The sequence below is a fragment of the Panthera uncia genome, chromosome B4, assembly GCF_023721935.1.
Source record: "Panthera uncia isolate 11264 chromosome B4, Puncia_PCG_1.0, whole genome shotgun sequence".
Lineage (NCBI taxonomy): Eukaryota > Metazoa > Chordata > Mammalia > Carnivora > Felidae > Panthera > Panthera uncia.
This window is the reverse complement of record NC_064809.1, coordinates 4,268,384-4,282,737: the sequence shown is the minus strand read 5'-3', so window position 1 is coordinate 4,282,737 and position 14,354 is coordinate 4,268,384. Positions and strand designations below refer to the sequence as shown.

Below are 14,354 nucleotides of genomic sequence, written 5' to 3'. Positions count from 1 at the left end.
CTGTGGAATTTAAGAAACCAAACAAATGAGCAAAGGAGAAAAAAAGAGAGGGACACAAACCAAGAAACAGACTGTTAGCTATAGAGAGCAAACTGCTGGTCACCAGAGGGTAGGAGGTGGGGGGATGGGAGAAATAGATGATGGGGACGAAGGAGAGCACTTGTCGTGATGAACACCGGGCGATGTCTGAAAGTATTGAATCGCTATATTGTACACCTGCAACTAATCTTACACTATATTAGCTAACCAATGGGATTAAGAGAAAAACATTTTTAAAGTTTATTTATTTATTTTGTGAGAGATTGAGAGAGAGAGAGCATGAGTGAGCGGGGGAGGGGTAGAGAGAGAGGGAGAGAGAGAGAATCCCAAGCAGGCTCCGCAGGGTCAGCGTAGAGCCTGACACGGGGCTTGAACTCACAAACTGCAAGATTGTGACCTGAGCCAAGATCAAGAGTTGGATGCTTAACCGAACGAGCCACCAAGGTGCCCCTAAAATAAAAAAACAAAAAACAAAAAACTTTTATTTAATTTAATTTTATTAATTAATTTACTTTTAAATATAACTTATTGACAAATCGGTTAACCTACAGTGTATACGCTGTGCTCTTGGTTTTTGGGGTAGATTCCCATGGTTCATCGCTTTCATACGACACCCAGTGCTCATCCCAACAGGTGCCCTCCTCAATGCCCGTCCCCCATTTCTCCTTCTCCCCCACCCCCTCATACACCCTCAGTTTGTTCTCTGTATTTAAGAGTCTCTTATAATTCGCCTGCCTCCCTCTCTGTTTGTAACTATAAAATAAAAAACTTTAAAGAAAAACTTTAAAAAACGGTAATCGCCCTTGCTAGCAAATAATTATTTTCTTTTTCTAAATTATACTCCAGTGGCTTGCACACGACTATAGAAACATCTCGCATCCTGGAAGAAAGAGCTCCAACTAGTTCCTGATCCTCCCCAGCCCCCTCCCGTCCTGCCATTCACGCAAAGGCAGATGTGTATTAACTACGGGGGTCCACCAATGGGTCTTGAGGGGCCATGTGCGGAATGTCTGATTTCTCACATTGCTGCTATCCCCTTCAGCTCGAATCCTTCGGTCTTGTGAACCGATGCAGGCTCGTAAAACAACACGCACTTGACCTTCGGTCTTTGCCCCGGGCCACTGCCTTCGCTGGGGTGCGTAGGAAGACAAGTTCATGATGCTCGAGTCTGAAGAAAGAAGCCCAGAGTAGCTCGAATCACTGAACGTTTTCCCAGAGCAGTCCCTGATCCTTTCAATACCAGACCCCAACGAACAGATTAAGGAACATTCCAACACTGAACTGTCAGTGTCTTATCTGTGTGCACAGAACAACACAGAAATTTCTGGTGCAGAAAGTTATCCTCCAGACGTCCAGCCGGAACGTTCTAGCCACCCAATGGCATCATTTGAGTTTGTTGTCACAACTTTGAAAATCTTTAGAGTTTTCCCACTCGGTAATATAGATGCTTGCGGGTGTAACACATGTGTGCACATATACATTAGCTTACATGTGCATACACGTACGTATTTATATGCACATGACAAAGGGTACAAATATGACATATGTCCAAAGCTGCTCTATCTCGTTGGACAACGCAGCAACAGACAGCAAACCAAAAGCAAACCAAAAGCGATGCCTTTGTGCTTCGGTGGGGCACCCGCCTCCCTCCATCCGCTGCCAGGTAGGGAAGGATTACTTGCAAAGGGCCAAACAGAAGTGACAGTCAGAGCGGTAGTGACTTACGTCCTCATTCTGAGCGCGTGACCGTTTTTACGGTTCCATCCGTTTCCTGTTTAATATGCAGTTTGGACATTTTGAGGAAGGAATCTAATTTCAGAATTGTCTACATATGTTTAACGACAACCATCATGCTGTTTGAAAGCACTTCGCTCTGAGTGACATATGTCTTGTGCGCAACTTACAGTGGGCCCAGAAATTTTTTTTCCAAAACAATTTTCTTTCAGCGGAAAATGTTGTACTGTTTCTGAATAACTAGCAAAGTTACATACTCCAGAAGCTAACTGTATCACAAGGATGGGCCGCGCACATTCATGCAAAATTAATAGGACTGACTAATTTTTTCCTATCCTTTTTATGGGGTAAAACCCCAAATACAGGGCACCTGGGTGGCTTAGTCGGTTAGGCGTCCGACTCTTGGTTTTGCCGCAGGTCATGATCTCACAGTTCATGGGTTCAAGCCCCACATCGGGCTCTGGGCTGACAGTCTGGAGCCTGCTTGGGATTCTCTCTCTTCCTCTCTCTCTGCCCCTCCCCTGCTTGCCCTCTCTCTGTTTGTCTCAAAATAAATAAAAAACAAACCCAACATACAGAACAGTGTTTCTCCTGAGGTCTTCCCTCTCTGCATAAGCTCCAAACAAGCTTTAAAATTATCTCAGCAGCTTCAAATTCACGTGTAAAGGCACATGCCTACGGTCTACACTTACGCTATCCAAATCCTGTGTAACTCTTAGAGGAAAAACTCTCACTACTCTTCAAACAAGGAGAAGACCCCAAATAACTTGGTGTCATCGATCATTTGTGCGAGTTCTCAATACCAGACACAACGCAGACGAGACTCAGGGAAGTTTCCGTGAAATCCCCTTGCTATGCACATATGCTTGGGCCGTGGGGCTAAAGGGGAGGCACACCCAGGGACTTTGGGCCTCCCCACTGTTAGGACAGGGTTCACTCTGCTGACGGTTGGGTAAACTGGAAAAGAAAGAGAAGCAAACTCATCGTGTTGCAAACCCAGCACTGAACGGGAGTCCGGGTCAAATCCCTGCTGGAGGTTATCAGCGAAGTAGACTGCACACCATCACACTGGTGGAACTTCACGTTTTTTTCCTACCTCCCTCAGTCAATCCACAGTCATCTCATACCTGCTCTGCCAAAGTCACTGCGCTCGTCCAGACAGGAGACGCCAAGAGCGGTGGAAACAAGCCTGTCCTCGTGGAGTCTGTGAACTAAATCGGAAGATACGGGTACAGCCCCGGTGCTGTGTCGGGGTTTGCAAACGTCTTACCAGCCATTCCTGTTGCCCAGCATGCACGTGGAATGCTTACGGTATAGTCAGTGTCCAGCTGGCGTGAAGCTATATGTGATTGTAGACACCAAATAAATGACCTAGATATTTAGTTATATTATTTCGGAAGGTGTGATATCCGAATTAATTGATGTAAGTCATCAGACATGACCTAGGCGTCATGGGACAGATGTGTGGGACTGATTTAAATGTACATCCCTCTCAAGTGTCTGCTCTCACCCGGCCATCTCTATCAACACCATTTACCGCTCGTATTTATATTTCTAGAGCACTCCGCCAGGTGTTATTCTAGAATGGTTTGTTTCAGGAAGTAATAACAGTGGGGTTTTGGTTTCATGCAACTGGTCAGTTTTATTTTTTTTTAATTAAAAAAAAATTTTTTTAATGTTTGTTTATTTTGGGGAGAGAGAGAGAGAGAGAGAGAGGGAGAGAGAGAGAGAAAGGGCAGAGACAGAGAGGGAGAGCTTGACATGGGGCTTGAACTCACGAACTGTGAGATCATGACCTGTGTGAAAGTCAGACACCCAACAGACTGAGCCACCCAGGTGCCCCAACTGGTCAGTTTTAATATCGATGATGGTGCTCTTCTGTGTGAGCTTATGCAACTTAATTATTTACTTAAGAAAAGAAGGCTGAACAGAGACAGAGGGTTGCAGAATCCTAGCTCTTGAAGCCTTGCAAGGGCAAGTGTGACACAGTAAGAGACACGTAGAGCTACCCGTCCTTGGTTCCTGACCCAGAACTCCTCAAACTCTTGACTTCCCTGACTACTGGGGCAGACAGGAGCATCTCACCTAGAGCTCCGGGATCTCCTGGGTGATAGGAGCATCGTTTGTTGTCACAAAGCAACACTCGGCGACCTCCTGGATGAGGGCTGGTCACCAGAAAGGCCAAGCCATGATTAGCAGCTTGGAAATTTCAGCCCCACCCCATCCTCTGGAGAGCGGAGAAGGAGCTAGAGAGTGAGTCAATACTGGGTCATTACCTACGTGGCGAACCCTCTCTCAAAATCCCCAATCTATGGGGTTTGGAGAGCTTCAGGTTGCTAAACACACCCTAAGGGGTGGGATGAGACACGCTAACCCCACGGAGACAGACGCCCTTGCACCCAGGACCTTTCCAGAATTCACCCTCTGTACCTGTTCATCTGGCCATTCATCTGTATCCCTTATCGTATTCTTTATAAGCCAGTGAATGTAAGTACGTTGTTTCCTTGAGTTTGGTGAGCATTGATAGCAAATTACTGAACCTGAAAGGGGGATGTGTTGCTGACTCAGAGAGAAGTGTGGGTATCCTGGGGAGCCCCGACTTGAGACCGGCAATGTGAAATGGAGGCCATGTTCGGACTGAGCCCATCACCTGTGTGGTCTATACTAACTTTGGGTGCTTCGTGGCATATTGGAGTCAAACTGTAGGACAGTCAGTTGGTACCTACAGAGAACTTACAAACTGCTTGGTGTGGAAAACCCGCACGTTTGGTGTCAGAAGTAGCGACAGTGGGGGCGCCTGGGGGGCTCAGTTGGTCAAGCGTCAGACTTCGGCTCAGGTCATGATCTCACAGTCTGTGAGTTCGAGCCCCGCGTCGGGCTCTGTGCTGAGAGCTCGGAGCCTGGAGCCTGCTTCGGATTCTGTGTCACCCTCTCTCTCTGCCTCTCCCCCCCACTTGTGCTCTGTCTCTCTCAAAAACAAATATTAAAAAAAAAAGTAGAGCAAGTGAATTTTCCAATGTTCAGTAAATCTAGAACTGTCCAGCCACGTTTGTCAGAGTCCCTAAGAGGATCTGCTGTGGGAGGTTCCCTGGCAGCCTCACCTGGCTCCCAGGGTCCATGGGACCGACCCTTCATCACATCGCTCTCAGCATTGTCCTCTCCCGACGACCTCTGCACCCTCCTCCTCCACCCGAGACTCTGTTCTTCTCTCCACCCTTCAAGGACAAGCTGGCCTCAGGGCCTTTGCACGGCAGCTCCCTCAGCCTGGACTCCTCTTCTCCAGGTGTCCTCAGTGCTCACTCCTCACTTCCCTCAGGCTTGGCCGAAAAATCACGTCCACAGAGTAAAAGTAGCAAAAAGTAGCAAATGCTTCCTCTGCCTTCCCCCTTCGCCTGACCGGACATTTTATCTCTAGTGTCTGTATGTTTATTCCTCCCTCGTCCCCTCCCCTTCCTCCACGCACGAATCCTTCGCGGTCAGAGATGCACGTTCCTGGCGCTCTCTCTGCAGCACCTTGTGCATCGCCTGGCACGTAACGGGCTCTCAAAAACATCTGTGGAACGAGTGAACTACGGGCAAGGAGGATCACAAAGCACACCCATCGTGTGCTGTGTATTTTTCCAAAGCGGTTTTAAACTCTCACAGCCAGCAAACCAGGCAAACAATGCCCTTGCCATTCGCTCTTCTCATGGGGGAGCCACGTGACTGAAATCTGTGAGCAGTACAGCAGGGTTCCTTGAGTTCTTCGGCTGGTTCATTCTGTGTGCACGGCTGTTCCAGTGACGCTGCGACGAATCCCGGCATCTCTCCAAAAGGACACTAAGTCACGCTCTGTAACCCAGAGTTTGTTGCTGTTACTGTGAAATCCACGGACATGACTTTTCAACTGGATTGATCTACCATTTAGGTGAAGAGACTGTTTTAAAATACCTTTCCCTGCTCTGGTTTTCCTCCGAATTTCTAAGTCTGTCTGCATATTTTATCATTTTTCGTTCTTTCCTCCAACTCCCTTGACCATCAGAGGTTATCCTTCCAGTGGGGGGTGGGGGGGGGGAGAAAAAAAGCACTTGATAAGGAGTTCTGCGAGATATTTCTCAGTGCACTATAAATAGTGACAGTTGGCTTGGATTCCTAATTCCTGCTCTTTTGTTTTCCTGCATTATTTTTGGGGACTGTAAAAAAAAATCTAGCACATCTAGACGTGTTATTGCTTACATTAAAAGAACATAAAATGTCTTTCTGGAATGTCAGGAAATCCTAAAATTAAAATTAGATGATTGTATTCATGCTTTTGTTCATTCTCCCAACAAGGATTCACTGTGTCCCTGACATGAGTCACACACTGGGGTGAGCGTCCCCTGCTTTCTGATGGATGTGTGCAATCCCCAACAGAAAGCAAGCCATTGTCCGAATGTGGGTGGCACTCTGTGTGTCCTCATTTTCCTCTTTACCGGAATGGTGCAGACAGAATAGTCCCAGAGACAAACTGGCCGTTGCGTCGGCCTCCTTTCCTTCCCTGGAGAACCCCTCAACCGAGGCATTCTGCCACGTTGCCTCAGTGTAACTTTACATGTTTGCCTTTTGTTTTCTTTCCCTGCTCATTACAGATCCACTCTCCTTCAAAGTCCCCCAGAACCTTCCTTTCAGCCATCCTCGAAGGTTCAGAAGCAATCTGAAAACTCACTCATGTAGTGCTGTTCGGAGAAGAGTGTGCTGTGTACCTGTGGGTTTGACCATCGCCATGGCTCCCCCCGCCCACCCCAAGTCCTACCCTGGGCCCCAAGAAGTGCATTTCTCGTGATGGAAAATGGGGGCTTCTGGAAGACTGTCACATAAAATAACTTCAGAGGAGGGGATCCCCACCCTAAACACAGCTGATTTCTCAGGCCCATAGTGGTAATGTCTCTTTGTGAACCAAATAATTATTTTCTCATTGAAAACCTGAGATAAATGGGTTTTATTGGGTTCCTAATTGTTATGCCCGAAGATACCGTCTTTCAACACCCTCCTCACGTCTTATCCACGTTGCTGTTTTCTCCTTTCTTCAAAGCGTTGTAGAAAGTCTCTCCTCAGTTTCCAGAAGGCACGAAGATTACCAAGATTGCTCTGACGTGCAGGAATAAACAGAAATGTAAGAATACATGAGTGGTTTCCCCGCTGAGGCAAAATCCACGTGGGATAAAGAAGAGATTAACGCTTTCAAAAAGAATATTCGTGGCTTCTTATTTTCAAAAAGGGAGCTCGCTAGGAAACCTATGCTATAGGTCAGTATACAGCTAGACTCATGAGTCGAAAAAGCAGGCCAGGGGTGGGAGATGGGGTGTAGACACTCCAGGGTCCCCTCCGCGTCACCTCGGCCTCCCCATCTAGCTGAGACCGAACGGACATTCATTCCATCATCTCGATTACGCACCAGGAAGGTGTGACATAATGTAAGCAGCCCTTCACGCTTTAGTGTGAATTATAGCACTGATAAAAATCTTAACAGAAGCAAGATTAAAATCTTTTTTTAATTTTTTAAATGTTTATTTATTTTTGAGAGAGTGAGAGAGCGAGAGAGCGATCAGGAGCAGGGAAGGGGCAGAGAGAGAGGGAGACACAGAATCCAAAGCAGCTCCGGGCTCCGAGCTGTCAGCACAGAGCCCGCTGCGGGGCTCGAACCCACCAGCCCGCGAGATCGTGACCTGAGCCCAAGTCGGACGCCCAACTGACTGAGCCCCCAGATGCCCTGCACGGACTGTCCTAATGCAGAGCTCACACTAAAGCTCCACCTCGCTCACTGCTGTGTAAGTGAGCAGAAAACAAGCGCAAACGTTTTGGACTCAGATTTTCTTTCGCGAATCAGTCCAAAGCGATTTCGTCACACCTTGATTGTTCTTACATCCTTCCTTCCCTAAAACAAACACTTCAAGAACTTTCTGAAATCTTTATTACGATCGCGACTTAGGTAACGCAAGTCATGGAACCAGACCCTAAATACTGCCTGACACCGAACGAATCCAGTCCATAGCAGCTACCTCCCTGTGACCTGCCCCGTGCTAGCCGTGGGAAGCCCCGTGACGGCCAGCATGGTGTGGCCCTGGGAGAGGTCGTGGCTCACCTGGCAGGCAGGTGCTGGGGTTTGTTGGGGGGGCGGTTTCTGCGGTCGCAAATGCCAATAGGCTTTCCGTGACGTGCTGCTGCTGGAGAAGGAAACGCAGGGTGTAGACATAGAGAAAAGCAACATATATATATTGCAGTGTAGACTTTATTCTCCTGCCCTCACGCCTGGCCACGGTGGCTCAGGAAATAGTATTTTACCAGGTAAAATCAGAAGCACTTGGAAACATGCTCATCGTACGCACATGCTTGGAATCAACTCGGCAGACTCAAGTAAGCTGATGCGTAGCTCCCGTAATCAACCCGTTATTTAAAACGATAGGGAAGGCAGGTAGTCTTGGCCGGGGTTAGCTCTACGTTTATGTCATGATTTGCCACTTCTGTTTGTACTCAGAATGTTCTTAATACTCTTGCCTCTAAAATACAATGCGTTGGGGCACCTGGGTGGCTCAGTCGGTTAAGCGTCCAACTTCGGTTCAGGTCATGATCTCGCGGTCCGTGAGTTCGAGCCCCACGTCGGGCTCTGTGCTGACCGCTCAGAGCCTGGAGCCTGTTTCAGATTCTGTGTCTCCCTCTCTCTGACCCTCCCCCGTTCATGCTCTGTCTCTCTCTGTCTCAAAAATAAATAAACGTTAAAAAAAAATTTTGAAAAATGAATAAATGTTAAAAAAAATTTTTTTAAATATAATGTGTTGTTGTTTGTTCCGGACATGAAATACATAAACAAAACATATCATCTACATCTCTGTATACCTCCCAGGTCCTGATTCAGTGGTCACTATTTTCTATCTTACGATATTGTTACTTTTTTTTTTTTTTCAACGTTTTTTATTTATTTTTGGGACAGAGAGAGACAGAGCATGATCGGGGGAGGGGCAGAGAGAGAGGGAGACACAGAATCGGAAACAGGCTCCAGGCTCCGAGCCATCAGCCCAGAGCCTGACGCGGGGCTCGAACTCACGGACCGCAAGATCGTGACCTGGCTGAAGTCGGACGCTTAACCGACTGCGCCACCCAGGCGCCCCACGATATTGTTACTTTTACATGCACCTTTTTACCGTGTTTCCTAGAGAAGTGTCCATGTTGGGTTCAGTTGGGACCCTGCTATCCCAAAGAACATAGCCTAGAGTCAGTAAAACTACGCGCTGGGCTGTGAATGAGTTGACGAATATAAAATGCAAATTGTAAGCATAATTGTGACATTCTTCAATTGCCTTGCTATCGTGCCCATACATAAAGAATTCGTCAGAAGACACGAAGTGTGGGAGGTCCCGAGACACCAACTCAGAGGCTCTCCTTTTCTGAGGTATTTCCCTCTGGAAAGTCACAGCATCTGCGCTATCCAAGCGTGTCACTTAGAGGCAAGATCCAAGTCACTGGAGACAGACATAATTACCTCTTTGTTAACTGTGACATGTGGTGACTACATATATCCTGATCCTGGTATTTTTGTGAAGTTAATTCATGTGACCTATGAGCCTTTTAGCAAAACCGCAAGGAGAGAGACAGAATTAGATTCTAAAGGAAAAGTATATAAAACAAAACAGTTTAGAAATAGTTAACAACATATATTCAGCTATCGCTTTAAAAATCAAACTTGAGCGGCACATGGGTGGCTCAGTCGGTAGAGCATCCAACTTCGATTCAGGTCATGATCTCGTGGTTCGTGAGTTCGAGCCCCACGTCCGGCTCTGTGCTGACCGCTCGGAGCCTGGAGCCTGTTTCAGATTCTGTGTCTCCCTCTCTCTCTGCCCCTCTACCATTCACGCTCTGTCTTTTTGTCTCTCTCTCAGAAAAAAAAAAAAAAAAAGTTAAAAAAAATCAAACTTGAAAAAAAAAACACCTCTTAAATTTTTTTAGTTCGTCTATTCTAGGGGAGAAAAATGTCCATAAGTTAGCTGAAAACTCACATGATGTTTTGAGATGCCTTCATCTCATCAGGAAAATATTCAAGAGAATCAATGTAGCCTAAGCCCTTTCTTTCTTCTTTTTCAAAGGTGCAGTCTTTTTGTTAAAGGTCAATGAGAAGCATGGCCCCATTTCTCTGCAAGCCTCTGGCATGCCCTCAGGACAAGACTAGTGATGAGCCTGTGGGGGCGGTGGGGACAGGAGAAGCTGGGGAGGACTGGTGGGGACAGGAGAGGCTGGGGAGGACGGGAGAGAAGGATTTCACGCTTAATGAGTGCGTGTTTCCTGACGGTCCTGTCGCTGAGTGCTGGCAGTGCGTTAATCGAGTCCTTCCCACGGGTGGCGGAGGGGGGGGGTTTCTACTAGCCTCTACTGGCAGATGGGGACACGAGGCTGAGAGCGCCCCAGGTCGTATGGCCCCTTCACCGGGACCCAAGCTCCTGATCCCCAACCTAACCGCACCCCCAGTTTCTCAGATGCTTGTATATTTGGAAAGATGTCGTAAAATAAGTGACATGGAGGTGAAGGGCGGTCAGCAAGGCTGTCTTCCCTGGTGGAACTTTTGCCCCGAGGGATGAACCTTTGTGTCCGGGCTTCCGAGGACTTTCCTAAGGATCAGTAATTTCGTTCTCCAGTAGCAACAGCCCAATTTTAACCTTTCATTGGCTGTCGGCAGAAAATACTACACAAGTTAAAGATTTGAAAGTTAAAAAAATAAGAAAACAACTTCTCCAACCCCCCGCCTCCAACCTTTACTGGCTTAATTATTATTTCCTGCTCTCTTAACTCTTCTTACCAACTTTCTCCCCATATTTCTTTTCCTATGTGAGGTCTTCAATATCGGCTGATCACAGTGGCACCAGTGAAGTGAAGGATATTGATCCGTAGATGGACACATTGTGCTGCTTTTACCGCCCAGAGCCGTGTGCTTCCCTTGTGATAAGTTACAATATTAAATTCGGCTACACTTCACTTTTACCCCTCTTCCGTTCCCAGTCCCACCGCCTTTCGTCTGTGTTTTTGTGAAACAACATAAAATTGGCTAAACAAAATGTTAACTCTGTTTGTGAAAAAGCCATTTAAATCTAGGCGATAAAACAAAAAAAAATCAGCTATTAAAATATTTCATACTTAACAGGATTTGGAGTGAGTACTTACATTTATGAATAATCTTCACATAAGGAAAGAGGACTTGGAAAACTAAGGGATTGTAATTTCACGGTCTCTAGAATTTATTGATACAGATGGATTAAGCAGCCTAACCAGAAAGCAAGTTACAGGCATTCCGGTTTTGGGAGGGGGTGTTAAAAATGATTCAAACTTTCTACTGGTTTCTTCTCCTTTACTGACTGGGGGGAGAGGAGGGGATGCCAGAATTCAAAAGTATAATCAGTCATTGGTTTCATTCTCCTATTTATCTTTTAGTTCTAGAGTATGGAAACTAATTTAAAAAATCCGACTCCTGACTTTCACATGACACGGGCAAGTTTAAGGAAAAGGAGACAAACAAAACAGATCTGGTCTTCATCCGTGGCCATCTGGCAGGAGTCATTACAGGAGGTGGTGACAATTCCTTGCGCTTTCTTTGTCCAAGCAAACGCGCAGCTCCAGGAGCTCTGGGCTCCTACACGTTCTTGGCCGGGAGTCAATGTGAAACGGTGAATAAGAATCTTCATTTTTAGGTCCCCTCATCTGTAAACACTGAGCATCTATATCCCATCGAAGTAATTCAGACTCTATGTTCCTGAACAGTGGAAATGATGCTGGAGGATGAACCGCGTCATGTAGAAGCTTTTAAATATTATTTTTGCAAGTTGGGACAATATCAATATCATAATTACCTTGAGATGCATGGAGGATCTAAAAATGTGGTTGTTTTTGTTATTGAGGAGGAGTTTTGATTTGAAGGGCCTTTTGATTTGTTCTTCCAGGGTTGGTTCCATGCACAGGACAAATGTGGCCTCTCCAATTCACCATGCACGTTCTGAAGAAGGAACGGACTTCAGTTACCTTAGCCTTGCCCAAGGAAAGCTTGCGTCGGACACTTAAGGAAGTGTGGGGAACTTCTCAGAGCACCGTGTGATGTTACAGAGCCTGTATGTCTCAGGTGTTACAAGAGCTCCAGACTGGTTTCTGATTTATTAATTCACACAGTTCCTTGGGCCTAGAATAAACTCCTCACTAGCCTGTGATATTTTCCTCAGTCACTAAACACAAGGAATGCTTAGGGAGCTTTACAAACAACACTATCCATTTAAGCTGGTTCTAAACAAGAATTCAAAAGAAGGTCGAATCATTTCCATGTTACATAAGTGATCGAATCTACTGTGAACTACAAAACTATAGTTACTGCAGATATATGTTTTCCTATCTCTGTGATATTTTGAAGTTTTTATTTATTTATTTTTATTAGAGGGGTAGTTTCATTGAGTCCTAGGGAGACCTACAGTAATTCTTGACCTACTGAAGCGCAGATACCTTCTTCTTCAAATAATTTTGAGTTCCTTTTACTCTTGTAGACTGATTTTTATTTTTAATTTATTTTTATTTTTTAAATGTTGTATTTATTTATTTTTGAGAGAGAGAGAGAGAGAGAGAGAGCGAGCAGGGGAAGAGCAGAGAGAGAGGGAGAGAGAAAACCCAAAGCAGGCTTCACGCTATAAGAGCAGAGTCTGACGGGGGCCTCGAACCCACGAACCACTGAGATCGTGACCTTAGCTGAAATCAAGAATCATAAACTTAACTGACTGAGCCACCCAGAAGCTCCTAGGATGATTTTTAGATATGTGTGTATGTAATTCTCTGAAATCCGCTTAAGAAATTTTGATTAGAACTTTGAAAATGATGTATCTATTTCTCTTCTCTTTTTCCTTAAAATCTATCTATCATCTATCATCTATTATCTATTATCTATCTGTCATCTATTATCTATCTATCTATCTATCTATCTATTATCTATCATCTTTTACCTGTTATCCATCTATTTATTATCTATGTATCTATGTATCTATTATCTATTATCTATCTATCTATCTATCTATTATCTATCAATCATGTATCTATTATCTATCTATCTATCTATTATCTATCAATCATGTATCTATTATCTATCTATCTATCTATCTACCTATCTATCTATTATCTATTATCCATCTATCTACCTATTATTCATCTATCTCTTTATGTATTATCTATCTATCATCTATTATCTATCTATTATCTATCTGTCTACCTACTTATCTATTATCTATCTACCTACTTATCTATCTATTATCTATCATCTTTTACCTATCTATTATCTATGTATCTATTATCTATCTATTCATTATCTATCTATCCATTATCTATCTATTATCTATCTATCTATCTATCTATCTATTATCTATCAATCATGTATCTATTATCTATCTATCTATTATCTAACTATCTATTATCCATCTATTTATCTATTATCTATCTACCTATCTATTATCCATCTATCTCTTTATGTATTATCTATCTATCTATCTATCATCTATTATCTATCTATCTATTATCTGTCTACCTACTTATCTATCTATTATCTGTCTACCTACTTATCTATCTATTATCTATCATCTTTTACCTATCTATTATCTATGTATCTATTATTATCTATCTATCCATTATCTATCTATTATCTATCTATTATCCATCTATCTATTTATCTATTATCTATCTATTATCTATTTACTATCTATTATCCATCTATCTGTCTATATGTATTATCTATCTATTATCTATTTACCTATTATCCGTCTATCTATTTATCTATTATCTATCATCTATCTATCTATCTATCTATCTATCTAACAGTTTGAGTGCCTTAAAGCCTAATGTTCAGTGTAATGGTATTTGGGAATGGGGTCTTTGGGAGGTAACTGGGTTTGCATGAGGATGGGGGTGGAGTCCCCATGGTGGGATCGGTGGCCTTAATAAGGGACGTAGGGACCAGAGCATGCAATCTCTCTCTCTCTCTGTACCATGTGAGGACACATCAAGTCAGTATCTCCCTGCAAACCAGGAAGAGGTCCCAAACCAGGAACCAAATCAGCTGGCACTTTCATCGTGGACTTTCCAGGCTCCAGAACTGTGAGATATGTTTACTGTTTAAGCTACTTCATTTTGGATTCTGGCATAGCAGTGTCAACCAACTAAAACAAAGACTTCGAACATCGTATTATTTAAAAACACTTATTTATAGGGGTACCTGGGTGGCTCGGTCAGTAAAGCATCTGGCTCTTGATTTTGGCTCAGTCATGATCTCATAGTCATGTGATTGGGCCCCAAGTTGGGTTCTGTGCTGACAGCATGGAGCCTGCTTGGGATTCTCTCTGTCCCTCTCTCTTTGCCCTTCCTCATTCACCCTCTTTCTCTTTCTCTCTTTCTCAAAATAAAGAAATGTTTTAAAATATATTTAAAAAAACCCTTATTTATAGGCACTTTAGAGTTTGTAGTAGCTGTTGTGAAATATTTATATTTATTAGATTATTATTATATTACAATTGAGTTTTTGTTGGTGTGTAGTAACATTACTTGAGTCCTGATTTGGAGCA

The 14,354-nt window shown here is 44.2% G+C and overlaps 1 long non-coding RNA gene across 1 annotated transcript; it reads right to left on the bottom strand.

Moving 5' to 3' along the window:
• Positions 1-300: 300 nt before the first annotated feature.
• On the bottom strand, positions 301-5,172 carry LOC125918580 (uncharacterized). Its single transcript, XR_007456487.1, has 3 exons — positions 4,875-5,172; positions 1,062-1,207; positions 301-489 (listed from the first exon to the last, which is right to left on the bottom strand). It is a non-coding gene; the product is annotated as an uncharacterized LOC125918580 (long non-coding RNA).
• Between the last annotated feature and the right edge of the window lie 9,182 nt (positions 5,173-14,354).